Below are 14,273 nucleotides of genomic sequence, written 5' to 3' on the forward strand. Positions count from 1 at the left end.
TCACTTCCGGTATCGGAAGTGATGCTATTCGTGCACCTTAGCGCCTTTTTCGATCTCTATACCTGTTTGATGTATAGGTGTATATAAAACCTTGTGTGTTGTACAGGGTGGACCATTTATATGGATACACCTTAATAAAATGGGAATGGTTGGTGATATTAACTTCCTGTTTGTGGCACATTAGTATATGTGAGGGGGGAAACTTTTCAAGATGGGTTGTGACCATGGCGGCCATTTTGAAGTCGGCCATTTTGAATCCAACTTTTGTTTTTTCAATAGAAAGAGGGTCATGTGACACATCAAACTTATTGGGAATTTCACAAGAAAAACAATGGTGTGCTTTTAACGTAACTTTATTCTTTCATGAGTTATTTACAAGTTTCTGACCACTTATAAAATGTGTTCAATGTGCTGCCCATTGTGTTGGATTGTCAATGCAACCCTCTTCTCCCACTATTCACACACTGATAGCAACACCGCAGGAGAAATGCTAGCACAGGCTTCCAGTATCCGTAGTTTCAGGTGCTGCACATCTCGTATCTTCACAGCATAGACGATTGCCTTCAGATGATACGAGATGTGCAGCACCTGAAACTACGGATACTGGAAGCCTGTGCTAGCATTTCTCCTGCGGTGTTGCTATCAGTGTGTGAAGAGTGGTAGAAAAGGGTTGCATTGACAATCCAACATAATGGGCAGCACATTGAACACATTTTGTAAGTGGTCAGAAACTTGTAAATAACTCATGAAAGAATAAAGTTACGTTAAAACCAAGCACACCATTGTTTTTCTTGTGAAATTCCCAATAAGTTTGATGTGTCAAATGGCCCTCTTCCTATTGAAAAAACAAAAGTTGGATTCAAAATGGCCGACTTCAAAATGGCCACCATGGTCACCACCCATCTTGAAAAGTTTCCCCCCTCACATATACTAATGTGTCACAAACAGGAAGTTAATATCACAAACCATTCCCATTTTATTAAGGTGTATCCATATAAATGGCCCACCCTGTACATTGTATTATTGCTCCTGAGGAAGGGGTCTACAATAACCCCGAAACGCGTTGAGCTGATTCATTTATTAAAGGAACCTTGCTTAATAATTGGAGTCCACCGGGTCATCCATTTGAAGGACTGCGAGAATATCTAACATTCTACAGGCGATCTCGGCGAGGGGGAGTTTATGGCGTCCAGTGTCTTGAGCTTTATCTTGCCCCCCCCCCCCCCCCCTGTGAAGTGAGTAAAAAGTCATATGGATGCACTCTTTTATTTGGAGCACAATATTGTGTCAGTAATAACATTTACATTGTTTTTATATATCTCTGTTTTTATCCAGTACGTGCAACCATAGAATACAGTATAATAGCACCACATTTATTTCCGATTATCACAATATCTATTCTGGGACTAGTTATCCATAGACTGAATATCCGTATGAATATCTGTCACCTGGCGCTCCACTGATCGTTTTATCTATCTCAAACTTCAGCACAGCCAGCAAGCAGTTTTAAAACTTATCTGTTTGGGGGACAAACCCCACATCGCGCAGGAGCTGTGGATGGGCATGGAACAACAGACCGATGAGTGGTTGGTGCCAGTGAGCCTCAAGCCCATCCTGGTGGTGTGCGATAATAGACAAAATCTCGTAGCAGCTCTGGGCCTAGCCGATTTGACACACATCCCTTGCCTGGCGCATGTGCTGAATTTGGTGGTGTAGAAATTCCTTAAAAATTACCCCGATATGTCAGAGCTGCTGCAGAAAGTGTGGGCCATCTGTGCGCACTTTCGGCGTTCTCACCCTGCTGCTGTTCGCCTGTCAGCGCTGCAGCATAACTTCGGCCTTCCCGCTCACCGCCTCATATGTCATGTGCCCACAAGGTGAAACTCCACCTTGCATATACTGGCCAGACTGTGCGAGCAGCAGCAGGCGATAGTGAGGTTTCAGCTGCAGCACGCACAGGTGAGTCGCTCAGTGGCACAACACCACTTCACCACCAATGAGTTGGCCTCCATGCGAAATTGTGTGCCTTGTTGCGCTGTTTCGAGTACTCCACAACATGGCCAGTGCCGATGACGCCGTTCTCAGCGTTACTATCTCACTTCTATGCCTCCTGGAAAAAATGCTTTGGGCGATGATTGAAGAGGATGTGGCACAGGAGGAGGAAGAGGGATCATTTACAATGGTTTTAGGCCAGTCATTCACAAGTGGCTCCGAGGGTGGGTTCCTGCACACCCATACGCCAGGTACACAATTGTCCAGCCAGGGCACAGTTCTGGAGGATGATAAGGTGGAGGATGAGGAGGAGGAGGAGGAACCGTGTTCACAGCAGGGTGGCATCCAAACCAGCTCATGGCTATCACTGGTGCGTGGCTGGGGGAAAACAGAGGACACAGATGATACACCTCCCACAGAGGACAGCTTTTCGTTGCCTCTGGGCAGCCTGGCACACATGAGCGATTACATGCTGCAGTGTCTCCGCAATGACCACCGAGTTACCCACATTCTAACTTGTGCTGATTACTCGGTGGGCACGCTGCTGGATCCCCGTTACAAGCACAACGTACAGTCCTTAATTACGTCACTAGAGCTTGATCGTAATATGCGCGAGTACAAGCGCACGCTGTTAGACGCACTGCTGGTGGCATTCCCACCTGACAGCGGGGGCACAGTGGAAGCACAAAGCGAAGGCAGAGGATGAGGAAGAGGTCGCCAATGCAGCTGGGGCGCCGCCAGCACCTCAGAAGGCAGGGTTAGCCGAAATGTGGAAAAGCTTTGTCAGCACGCCACAACAACCAGCACCACCAGCTGATATGGAACGTCTTAGCAGGAGGCAGCATTTCAGCAAGATGGTGGAGCAGTATGTGTGCACACGCCTACACGTACTGAATGACGGGTCTGCCCCCTTCAACTTCTGGGTCTCCAAATTGGGCACATGGCCTGAGCTTGCCCTTTATGCCTTGGAGGTGCTGGCCTGCCCTGCAGCCAGTGTATTGTCTTAATGTGTGTTTAGCACGGCAGGGGGTATTATCACTCACAAGCGCAGCTGCCTGTCCACAGCCAATGTGGACAAGCTCATGTTCATTAAAATGAACCAGGCATGGATCCCACAGGACTTGGCCGTACCTTGTGCACAATAGACATGTATACCGGCCTTACCCAGCCATTGTTATACTACAGCGCAATTGCTCATTGTTGTATTTTTGATATTTCCCAATCTTTTGGGGTGTTCCCTAATTTAAAATAAAAAATTTTAACTAAAAAACAGTGTTGGCTATCTCGTCCTCCTCCACCGTCCACATACACCGCTACGTCCAACACCTCCTCAACCTGTGCACAATAGACATGTATACCGGCCTTACCCAGACATTGTTATACTACAGTGCAATTGCTCATTGTTGTATTTTTGATATTTCCCAATCTTTTGGGGTGTACCCTAATTTAAAATAAAAAATTTAAACTAAAAAACAGTGTTGGCTATCTTGTCCTCCTCCACCGTCCACATACACCGCTACGTCCAACACCTCCTCAACCTCCTACTCCATATGGACCTCCGCCTCATAGATCAAGATGATACATTTCACTAATTTGTCTGTTAAATTTTCGGGTAAAATTCACCAATTTTTGGGCTGTGATATACTCCTGCTCTACCTAGTAGACAGGGAATTACATTTCACTAATTTGTCTGTTACATTGTCGGGTGAAATTCACCAATTTTTGGCTGTGATATACCCCTGCTCTACATAGTGGAAAGGGAAATACATTTCACTAATTTGTCTGTTACATTGTTGGGTGACATTCACCAATGTTTGGCTGTGATATACCCCTGCTCTATATAGTGGACAAAGAAATACATCTCACTAATTCATCTGTTACATTGTTGGGTGACAAATGATCATCTTTTGTGCTAGAAAGTACATTTGCGGCCTACACTGCCTTTAGGACAGTACGAATCAGGTAAGGCCAGAACAAGTACAGACTATAGAAGATTGAGGGGCTGACAGTGCCTACAGTTCTTTTGCATTGTCTCAAACCCAGTCCACTGCTGAAAGATCAGAGTTGGCACCTACAGCCCATGGTCATCTGTCTTTTAACTCACCCCCTTGCAAATCAGGCAAGCGGTCTGAGCCCCAAGTTCTGCAGCATTCTGTTATGCTATTTAATGACTCTGCTGGCAGGGTTTCCGTGGGCCATACACATAGCCCTGCACCAGAAGTGGAAGAGATTGAGTGCACTGATGCCCAACAACTTATGTTTCAGGAAGAGGACATTGGAAGACCACCGCAGCACATCTCTGATGATGACAAAACACAGATGCCAACTGCTGTGGCTTTCTGCAGTATGCAGACCGACAAGGAGGGCAGGGGTAAAGAGTGGGTGGAAGATGATGTGGAGGATGATGAGATACTAGACCCCACATGGAATCAAGGTCATGCGAGTTACCTGTCTAATTCGGAGGAAGAGGCGGTGGTAGCACAGAGGCACCAGCACAGCAAAAGAGTGAGCAGGGTGCAAAAGCGTCTTTTACATTCTTGGGTGACATTTTACAATTTTTGCCGTGAATAAACCCCTGCTTTGCATAGGTGACAGGGACATAAATTTAAAAAAATCGTCTGTTACATTGTCAGGTGACATTTTACCAATTTTGCCGTATACAAACCCCTGCTCTGCATAGGTGACAGGGACCTAATTTTAGCAAAATCGTCTGTTCAGTTGGTGGGTGACATGAACACAGTTTTGCCGTGAATAAACCACTGCTCTGCATAGTTGGCATGGACAGAAATTTTTAAAAATCGTCTGTTCCATTGGTGGGTGACATTAACCCATATTTGCCAATGAAAAACCCCTGCTCTGCATAGGTGACAGGGTCTTAAATTTCTAAAATTTGTCTTTAATTGATGCGCGCCACCTCCTTTAATTCCATCGTTCCGCTTTAACAACTTATCCTACATTTCCGCTCGATCACATTTCTGCCATTGACCACCCTTGAATGTGGTATTCTTTCTCACACTCCCTCTCTGGCGTGGAACCCTGATTCGCCGCTAACCGTGATCAACATGGTAGGCGCTGAAAAAAACATTGAAAGTTGATAGAGAAGATATCCAAATGGATCGTGGACGTCACGGGGACGTTCGATCAGGCAGAAGTTATCTAGAGTCAACAAAGCGGCAGCAGGGCCTCTCCTGTCTAACGTTTCCAAATCCTAAATACCCCAGTGACATTCCCTATTATTTTTTATTAATCATTCCAATGAGTCCTGTATTGTTATTTATCTTCACTACGCGCCCCCTTCTTTACTTGGATGCTTCTGCTTCAATAACTTCTCCCACATTTCCGCTCGATCACATTGCAGCCATTGACCTGCCTTGGATGTGGTATCTCTTTCTCACGCTCCCTATCCGGCGTGGAACCCTGATTCACCGCTAAGCATGATAAACATGATAGGCGCATAAAAGAACATCTAAAGTTGATAGAGAAGATATCCAATTGGATCGTGGACATCACGGGGACGTGCGACATGGTGGGGCAGTATGTGTGCACACGCCTACACGTACTGACTGATGGGTCTGCCCCCTTCAACTTCTGGGTCTCCAAATTGGGCACATGGCCTGAGCTTGCCCTTTACGCCTTGGAGGTGCTGGCCTGCCCTGCAGCCAGTGTATTGTCTGAACGTTTGTTTAGCACGGCTGGAGGGTATTATCACAGGTTATATTTCCCAATGTTTTGGGGAGTACCCTAATTGAAACAATTTTTTTTTATTTTTATTAAAACCAAAAACCAGTGTAGACTACCTCCTCCACCGCTGCTTCCAACTACACATCCACTACCTCCTCAACCTCCTAATCCATATGGACCCCGTCCTCCTAGATCAAGATTAGTATTTATTTATTTTTTACGTATTTTATGTTGTCACTTCCCTATCCACATTTGTTTGCAGAGCACTTGCCATGCTCTTAACCACATTTCGCTGCCATTTGCAGCCCTCTAGCCCTTTCCATGACTTTTTTAGAGCCATTTTAGTGCTCCAAAGTTCGGGTCCCCATTGGGGTTGGGGTTCGGGGTTGGGGTTCGGGGTCAAATTCGGGTCCCGAACTCAAACTCTTTTGTGAAGTTCAGCTGAACCTGTCGAACCCGAACATCCAGGTGTCCGCTCAACTCTACCTATGAGCAAATCGACATGGCAGAATCAAAGGGACTAATCAATGGTCAGATCCGTGACATTCCACCTACTAATCCAAGTGTCGGCCTCAGATTTCTGTGGATTCTGCTGACAATAGACATCAGATCATTCTGCACTGTATTTGCAAAGAGCAGGATATGGATACAATGACGCCACTTATGCAGTGGGTCAGGATATGGGTGGTAAATAGTTTATTTTTATTTTTTTACACCAATTGCACCGTGTGCAGGCTACTATGACAGGGCCCTCCCAATGTGTTGTAACTGATGCCCAAGGTTAGGAATGCCAGAGTGGTATGATTGCCTGTAATATCTCTATTTGGTGATGATAATGGTGTCAACAGTGTCTCCTCTCACTTGCAATACATTGAGTGTAGTGATAGTAGGAGTAATAGAGGAATTTTGCAGCAGAAATTGATATCCAGACCTTTGGTAAAGTTCAAACTTGTCTTTACTGAAGATAACTTTAATCCAAGTAATGTACAGCTTTGGTCTCAGGTCACAGCAGGCTTTGGCAATGGTTGGCAGGAATTTGGCTTCTGCACTTCTTTATATCTTCTGCTTTATGGGGACTGACTAGAGGAGGAATATGGCTTCTCCTGGGTCTCTGTACTTTACTCACAGATATATTCTCAAGGAATGCTTTCGTCCTGGAACTCTAGAGATTGTCTGCTGTCTTGTCATCCAGCTGAGGCTGCAGGGCTCAGGCTGGGGTTGTGATCAATGTCTCAGCCGAGACAAGATCCTGGCTTTCTTCCTTATGCAGATAGACTCCTGAACTCTATCACACAGCCTTCCCCAACAGGGGTGGCTGGCACACTGACCTAACTTCCTTCTCCTCACATACTGCAGGGTGTGGGAACAGTCCACACCTCCACAGAGGGGGAGCTAAGCTGGAATGAACCATTCCAGCTTAGATACACTAAACTGAAACAAATTCCTTACCAACACATTGCTTCCCCCTGCTGGTTAACATGGAAAATTACAAGGAAATAATGGAATTTAGTTTCAAAAATCATTTATTTGGTTTTTAAGAATAAGTAAGCGAAAAAAACGTACAAAACGAAATACTTCAAAAGAAATACAGAAAGGAAAATAGGTAATCGAGGCATATACACATTTGTTCGAATATCAGCATATTCATAATAGATGAAGTTCCATCAAATTCGGGTGAGAGCAGTATACATCAGAGAGGGACCCGCACCTCTAGTGGGTATCGACATGGTAACTATAATGAGATACTGTAGCGAATATCTGAGGCATAGGAGGAGGACAGCCAAGGTTCCCATACCTTCTCAAATGTATAGAATGTATCGGTGCATATGGCTGATAATTTTTCACATTGGAGGATTTTATTAATCCTGTCAAGCACCATTTGGAAGCAAAGAGTATCGGTACGCCACTTAAAAGCTATGTGGATCCTGGTGGCCATCAATATGTGTTGTGAAAGTTTAAACTTGGCAAATGTCAGCCAATGTGGTTTATCGCCTAGAAGACACAAGGGTAGCGTCATGGGAAAACTACATTGCAATACTGTAGACAGTAATGAAGTTGTTTGGACCCATAGCCGTCTCACAGTCGGGCAAGTCCACCAAATGTGGTGCATAGATCCCTCATCTTCGCAACCTCTAAAACAATTGGGAGAAACCTCCGGGTAGATACGATGGAGTCTAGCAGGGACCATATAGGTTCTGTGTAATATTTTAATTGAGGTTTCGGCTAATGTGACCTGCCAGGATCCTTTTGTAAGAGTTTGAGATCTCTGGAACCATTTGTGGGATGAAGATTCTTGTTGCATGTCCTCCTCCCAGGCTCTCATATAGGGCAATTTGACACCTTCAGGTAAGTTACAAAGCAAACCATAAATACGAGAAAGTAATCCCTGTCTATATAAGGAATAGGTAATGGATCGTTCAAATGGGGAAAGCGATATGTTCCCATCTGGTGTTTGTAAAGATTTCAGGAAGGAGAACACTTGATTCATAAGCAGATATTCCCCAACTGGAGGGGAGTGGACCTCCTTGAAGTTGTCAATTGATAACAGTTTACCTCTGGCTAGGAACTTATGAAGCGAACATAGTCGATTATTTAACCACCATGAGAAGTTACGACATTGAAGACCCGGGGAGAAATGGGGATTTCCTATTAGGTAGATTAGGGGGGAGGGTCTGGATTGAAAATTATTCTTAAATCGAACAGATCTCCACAGAAGTAGTGAGTAATGTGATAGTAGCAAGGAAGATCTTATGGAATGTGGGATAGCGCCTTCATTCCAGATTAAAGCCCTCCAGGAGTAGGGGGAGAAACTAGAGGCCTCCATTTCAATCCATAAGGAATGTAACTTCGGATCTAGATGGGTCAAGAACATTTGGGCTAATCTAGCTGCTTTGTAGTATTTTACAAAGTCAGGGACAGATAACCCCCCAACCGACTTGTGCCTACACATAATTGTTTTGGAAATGCGAGGACGTTTATACGCCCATATAAACCTAAGCACATCTCCCTGGAGGGATCTCAAGTCCAGTAATGGAACTGGTACTGGGAGGGCTCTAAACAGATATAATAATCTTGGAAGTATAACCATCCTAGTTATGTTAATCCTTCCCACCCAAGATACTGGGAGTTTCTGCCATGATACTATATCCTGGCGTATCTTACGGTACATTGGCAGGTAATTTATTTTGTACGTCTTCTCTAGGGTATTCGGTATCGAGACCCCAGGTAGGAGATGTGCCGAGGTCTGTACTGGGAGGAGAATTTTTGCAAAAGTAAAGTTTTCATTATTTCTGGTGTGTTACAAAGCATTAATTCAGATTTGGCATGGTTAATTGTTAGACCCGAGGCCTTGGAGAAGGAATCAAGGAGTTTTAATAGGGAGGGGAAAGAAATAATAGGGTTAGTAATTGATAACAATAAGTCATCAGCGACTCAGTTTGTGTTCAGTGGCCCCTATTGAGAGACCTGTGATGTCGCTGTGAGCTCTGATATGGGCCGCTAAGGGCTCAATGGCCAGGGCAAATAGTGCTGGGGAGAGGGGGCACCCTTGACGTGTTCCCCTCCCAATATGGACAGGATGGGCTAGAGTGGTCGGGAGTTTGAGATTGGCTTTTGGATTGGAGTAAAGGGCTTGGATAGCCATAAGAAAGGGACCCTTGATGCCCATTATTGTGAGAACCTTATAAAGATATGGCCAGGTAACCGTATCAAAGGCCTTTTCAATATCCAGCGCCAGGAGGGCAAGCGGGGTCTTTTGTTTGTTAGATGAGTGTACAATGTTCATTATTTTCCTAATATTATCCGGGGCCTCCCTGCCAGGGATGAATCCAACCTGGTCTTTATGGATGAGGTCTGGAATGAACCTATTGAGTCTATTTGCTAGTATTGAGGTAAAAAGTTTGTTGTCAATATTCAGTAGAGAGATTGGTCTGTAATTAGATGTGAGCAAGGGGTCCTTATTAGGCTTGGGGATGACCGTGATGGTAGCATTGAGGAATTCTTCAGAGGGCGAGGATCCCTGCATCAGCTGGTTGCAAACATTAGTAATGTGGGGGATAAGTATTGGGGCCAATTTTTTATAGTAGAGGGCAGTATAACCGTCCGGGCCTGGGGCTTTTCCCAGTTTAAGGGACTTAATAGCATATGTCACCTCATCAGCTGGAATTGGTTTACACAGTTCAGACTGTGATTCTGGGGTTAGTGTAGGTAATCTAATTGACGAAATGAAATCCTCAATCTGGGAATTAGGATTCCCCCCTGGGGAAGTGTAAAGCTGTTCATAGTACTTGTGGAAGGTTTTATAGATGATATCTGGGTGTGATGTGCCGTGATCTGGCCGGGTGCGAATTTGAAACACTTGGTTGGTCTTTTGTCTCGTTTTAAGTTGACTGGCTAGTAGTTTATCTGGCTTATTAGCGTATCTATAATAAAAGGATCCTGTCCAGCGGAGAGCCTTTTCCGTGTTATTAGTAAATATCATGTTTAGCTGTTGTTTCACATCCTTAATGGCTTTTAGGAGATATAGAGATGGGTTTCTCTGGTGTGCCCATACAAGCCTATTCAGCTTAAACTCAAGGTTAGTTTGGGTCTGGGTACGTTCTCTCTTGCGTTTGGATGCAATACCTATCAGTTTACCCCTAACAAAAGCTTTATGTGTAAGCCATAAAATCATAGGGTCAATATCAGGAGTAGCATTATCAGTAAAGAAGTGTGAGATGTCTTCTTGCAATTGGGTGAGTATTTTGGGCTGCGTTATGATGGATTCATTTAGTCTCCAGAGCGGTCTGGTGGAGTTCTGGTGAGGTAGTGAGAAAGATGATAAAACCATATCATGGTCTGACCAGGGGGATACAATATGTCTAGAATAAGATAGGTTGGGGAGACTGGATGTAGACGCCAGAATCATATCAATACGGGAGTAAACTTGGTGTGCAGGGGAGTTGTACGTGTAGCTCCTTTGTGAGCCGTTATGTTCTCTCCATGTATCGGCCAAAGAGAGGGATTGTAGGAGTCGATTTATCCTGCTGGACTGAGTTTTAGAGCGTGGGTTGGCGTGGAGCTGAACGGTCCAGTGTAGGGTGGAGGGTCATATTAAAGTCACCGCACCAAATTATTTTTTGATAGGAGAGAGATTCAATTATTTTACCTACATCCTCGAGAAATGAGATGGGCCCATCATTGGGGGCGTAAGTATTAACTAAACACAAGTTTCCTCTCTGTAGATCCCAACCAGAATGACAAACCTTCCCTCTGGATCAATGCTTGTGTGGGTAATAGTTATGGGAAAGGAGTTTCTCAGAAGGATGATCACACCTTAATTTCACTTCTCAAGTAAAAATCAACGTAGAATAACAAAAAGGGCTGTGAGGCCCGTAACTTACAACCTGTTTGGTTGGTAGATGTGGAAGGAGAGTCAGCCAAACTGTGGCTAGCAACATCCCTTCAAATAGACTCAAGGTTAGGGTCAGCATGAAAGTCCACATCGCCGGGACCCTATAAAAAAGTCGGAAAGCCTAATATGCATTATTAGAACACATGTCAATAGACAAATATGGGGCAGGATCCAAGAGGATCTAGTGACCTCAGCGGTATGCTGGGTATGGAAAGGGTATAGAGCAGTTAAGAGGGCCTCGGTCTGCCCAATCCGGAGGAAGCTGGTGTGACCGTGGTCCAAATTCTCGCCTACCGCTGCGGTAGTGGTGTGGTATTTGGTGGATGTGATAGATCACACTGTATTCTGGCCCGCTGTAGTGTATCCAGACCTTCTGACGGTGTACGAACCGTATGAGAACGAGAGTTCAACTGGAATGTCAGGTTGAAGGGGAAGCCCCATCTATACCTGATTTGAGCTTTCTGAAGAGCTTGGGTGACCGGCCTCATTTCCCGCCTTCGCCGGAGCGTGGATGGAGCAAGGTCTGCATACAGGTGGACCGATGAAGGCAATCCCGGTAAGACCGAAATGCCTCTGGCAGCAAATAGCAAATAGGATTTTGTCTCGGGTCCCTGGGTGATGGAACTTGAGAATTACATCTCGTGGTAAGTCCGAGCTGCGGGGCTTCCCCAGGGCTCTGTGAACCCGGTCCATCTTCAGGTAGCTAATTTCTTAATGTGGTAGGAGAGCAGAAAACAGGGAGGAGAGGGTGGCTTGAAGATCTTGAAATGATTCAGGGAGTCCCCTGACCCGTAGGTTCCCTCTCCTGGACCCATTCTCCAGGTCCTCAATTTTAATGTCATCCCTATCGCGGCCTATGGCGTCTGAGATATCATCAGTGCGCGTCTCTAGTTCAGAGACTCTGTTCCCTAGATCTTGGATCTGGCGGGAAAACTCTGAGACCGCCTGGGACAATTCAGACCGGAACAAAGCTGCTATGTTCTTGTACAGGTCCTCTTGACCTGCATTATGATCAGTAATGTCCGGGGCCGGCTCACCTTCAGAAGAAGAGACAGGACTTGATGGTTCTGCAGCGGCGTCCGCCATGACAGTATGCCTTGTCTGCCGGAAAAGTTCAGGTAAGGTCTGCGAGGGAGCGGGTGTACTGGGAGTTCTTGACTTCCCCTTAAAGCGGGTCATCTTTGGGGTCCGTTGCATGTAGTTGCAGGCGTATTGGAGCCTGATTCAGGCGCTGAAGTAAGAGTAAATCGGCGTGTGGTGCGGAGCTCACAGAAACATGTCTTCCTCGTGAGCCTCGCGCATGCGCCCCAAAATAATGGAATTTAACATGGTTTACGCACATTTGTGAATGACATGATGTAAAATCATATCAGATGACAAGGTTAAGGCTCTTAAGAGATAGTAGTGGGGTAGAGGCGTGTAGTAACACAACTTTGGAGTGTTACATATTTACCCCGTGTTATCAGTGCAGATTGTGGCAGGTATGGAGCTGGAGCTGCCATCGCTGTGTCCAGATCTATCTCGAAGCCTTGTAAGCTCCTCCTCATGGTCCTGACGGTATATAGATGATACATAGGACGAGATTGTAACTGGAAAGAAAATCTGCTTGTAGTGACAGGGGCTGATATACCATGCAACTGGGGCCCTAGAGAGAAGGGGCCCAGCCCCACAGGATGACAAGAACCTGTACAGAACTCACTTTCTGCTATTTGTCTGTACCCCCCTCCATCACACTGTACATCTATTAATACGGCCTATTACCGACAGATCAAAGCAACATTTTCTCCTCCATCCAGAACAGAGACCTCAGATCCGGACGAAGAAATAAATCCATAACACTGTCATATTGAGAAGAAGCATTTTATTAGAAGATAGGTAGAGAGATAGATAGATAGATAGATAGATAGATAGATAGATAGATAGATAGATAGATAGATAGATAGATTTTTTTAAATATTTTTTTGGGGGGGGGGGGAGACCAAATTGTGATTTAAAATTTCAAAATTGTCTGAATTATAGCAAATTGTTTTTTTTTGTATTTTTTTTGGGAAGGGGGGCATCTTGTGAGAGATCTTTTTAGTCACATTATCTCCTTCGTTGTTTGAAATAATTAAAGGCAGATCTTAAAATCATTTGCAGCAATATACAGTAGTTCTTATTTTCCTGCTTTTTTTTCTTCTGATAACGGTGACAACATTTTTCATGCCCACTTTTCGAATGTAGCTCAATACTTTTCATTTTCCTCCTTGACGAAGGTGGTGGTGTACATGGCGGGCTTTCTCTCTTACGTAACTTGCGGCTTTGCCAAAGACTGCAATATAAAAGGAAACCATCAGCAGGTTGCAGATATAGCATAATCTATGGCTATAAGAATAAGAGTAATACAATAATATATCAATGAGATACCAGGAAATTCCCAATGTCTTTCCTGCAGTCCATCATCAGACACCATCTGTCTTCCCGCTACATTCTGCTGATTTATGGGGTACTAGTAGAACCCTCGGCCCAATGTGTGGGATCCCCAGTTGTAAGAGGTAACCCTAAGCCCTGCCTATACCCTGTGTATATGAGATTATAAAGTCCTTGTTACCTGGCTTCTCCACGATCACAGCCTCCAGTCTCCCGGCCAGGTGTCTGCAGCAGCTCTTCATCTTCTTGTAGCTGTGACAGAGAGAAATGGTCTTACATTAACTGGTCCAGAGGACAATATTCAGTCATCCCCAGGATATCCCCATGCCCCCCTCCCCCATTACAGAAGTCAGGTATACAGGTGCAGTGTATAGCAGGCAGGAAGGATATGTAGATATGTGTAGAGTAGGAGAAGATGGACACTCACCAGAAGATGCATATTATGATGGTGGCCAATAGTAATATCCCACACAGCCCCAGGAGAACATAGAGCCAGACTGGTAATAAAGAGACAAGATGATGGTTATTAACTCTGTCTTATAAGACATATGAGGATGATTGGAGTAGGATCAGGAGAGGAAGGAGTTGACTACTCACTGTTTTTGGCTCCTCTGTTCTCTGGTCCCGGGGTGTCTCCCCTCCCCAATGCTGGGGTAGTCCCTGTCCATAAAAGAAGGAAGGAAATAAATACATGAAATCCATGATGGCGGCTACTGAACCCTAAGAATATATCAAGAGAAGGAGAGGGAGACAAAAGAGTCTTCCTATAAGTGACCCCCTAGAAACTTTCCCAACCCTC

Source organism: Bufo bufo, chromosome 1 (genome assembly GCF_905171765.1).
Source record: "Bufo bufo chromosome 1, aBufBuf1.1, whole genome shotgun sequence".
Classification (NCBI taxonomy): Eukaryota; Metazoa; Chordata; class Amphibia; order Anura; family Bufonidae; genus Bufo; species Bufo bufo.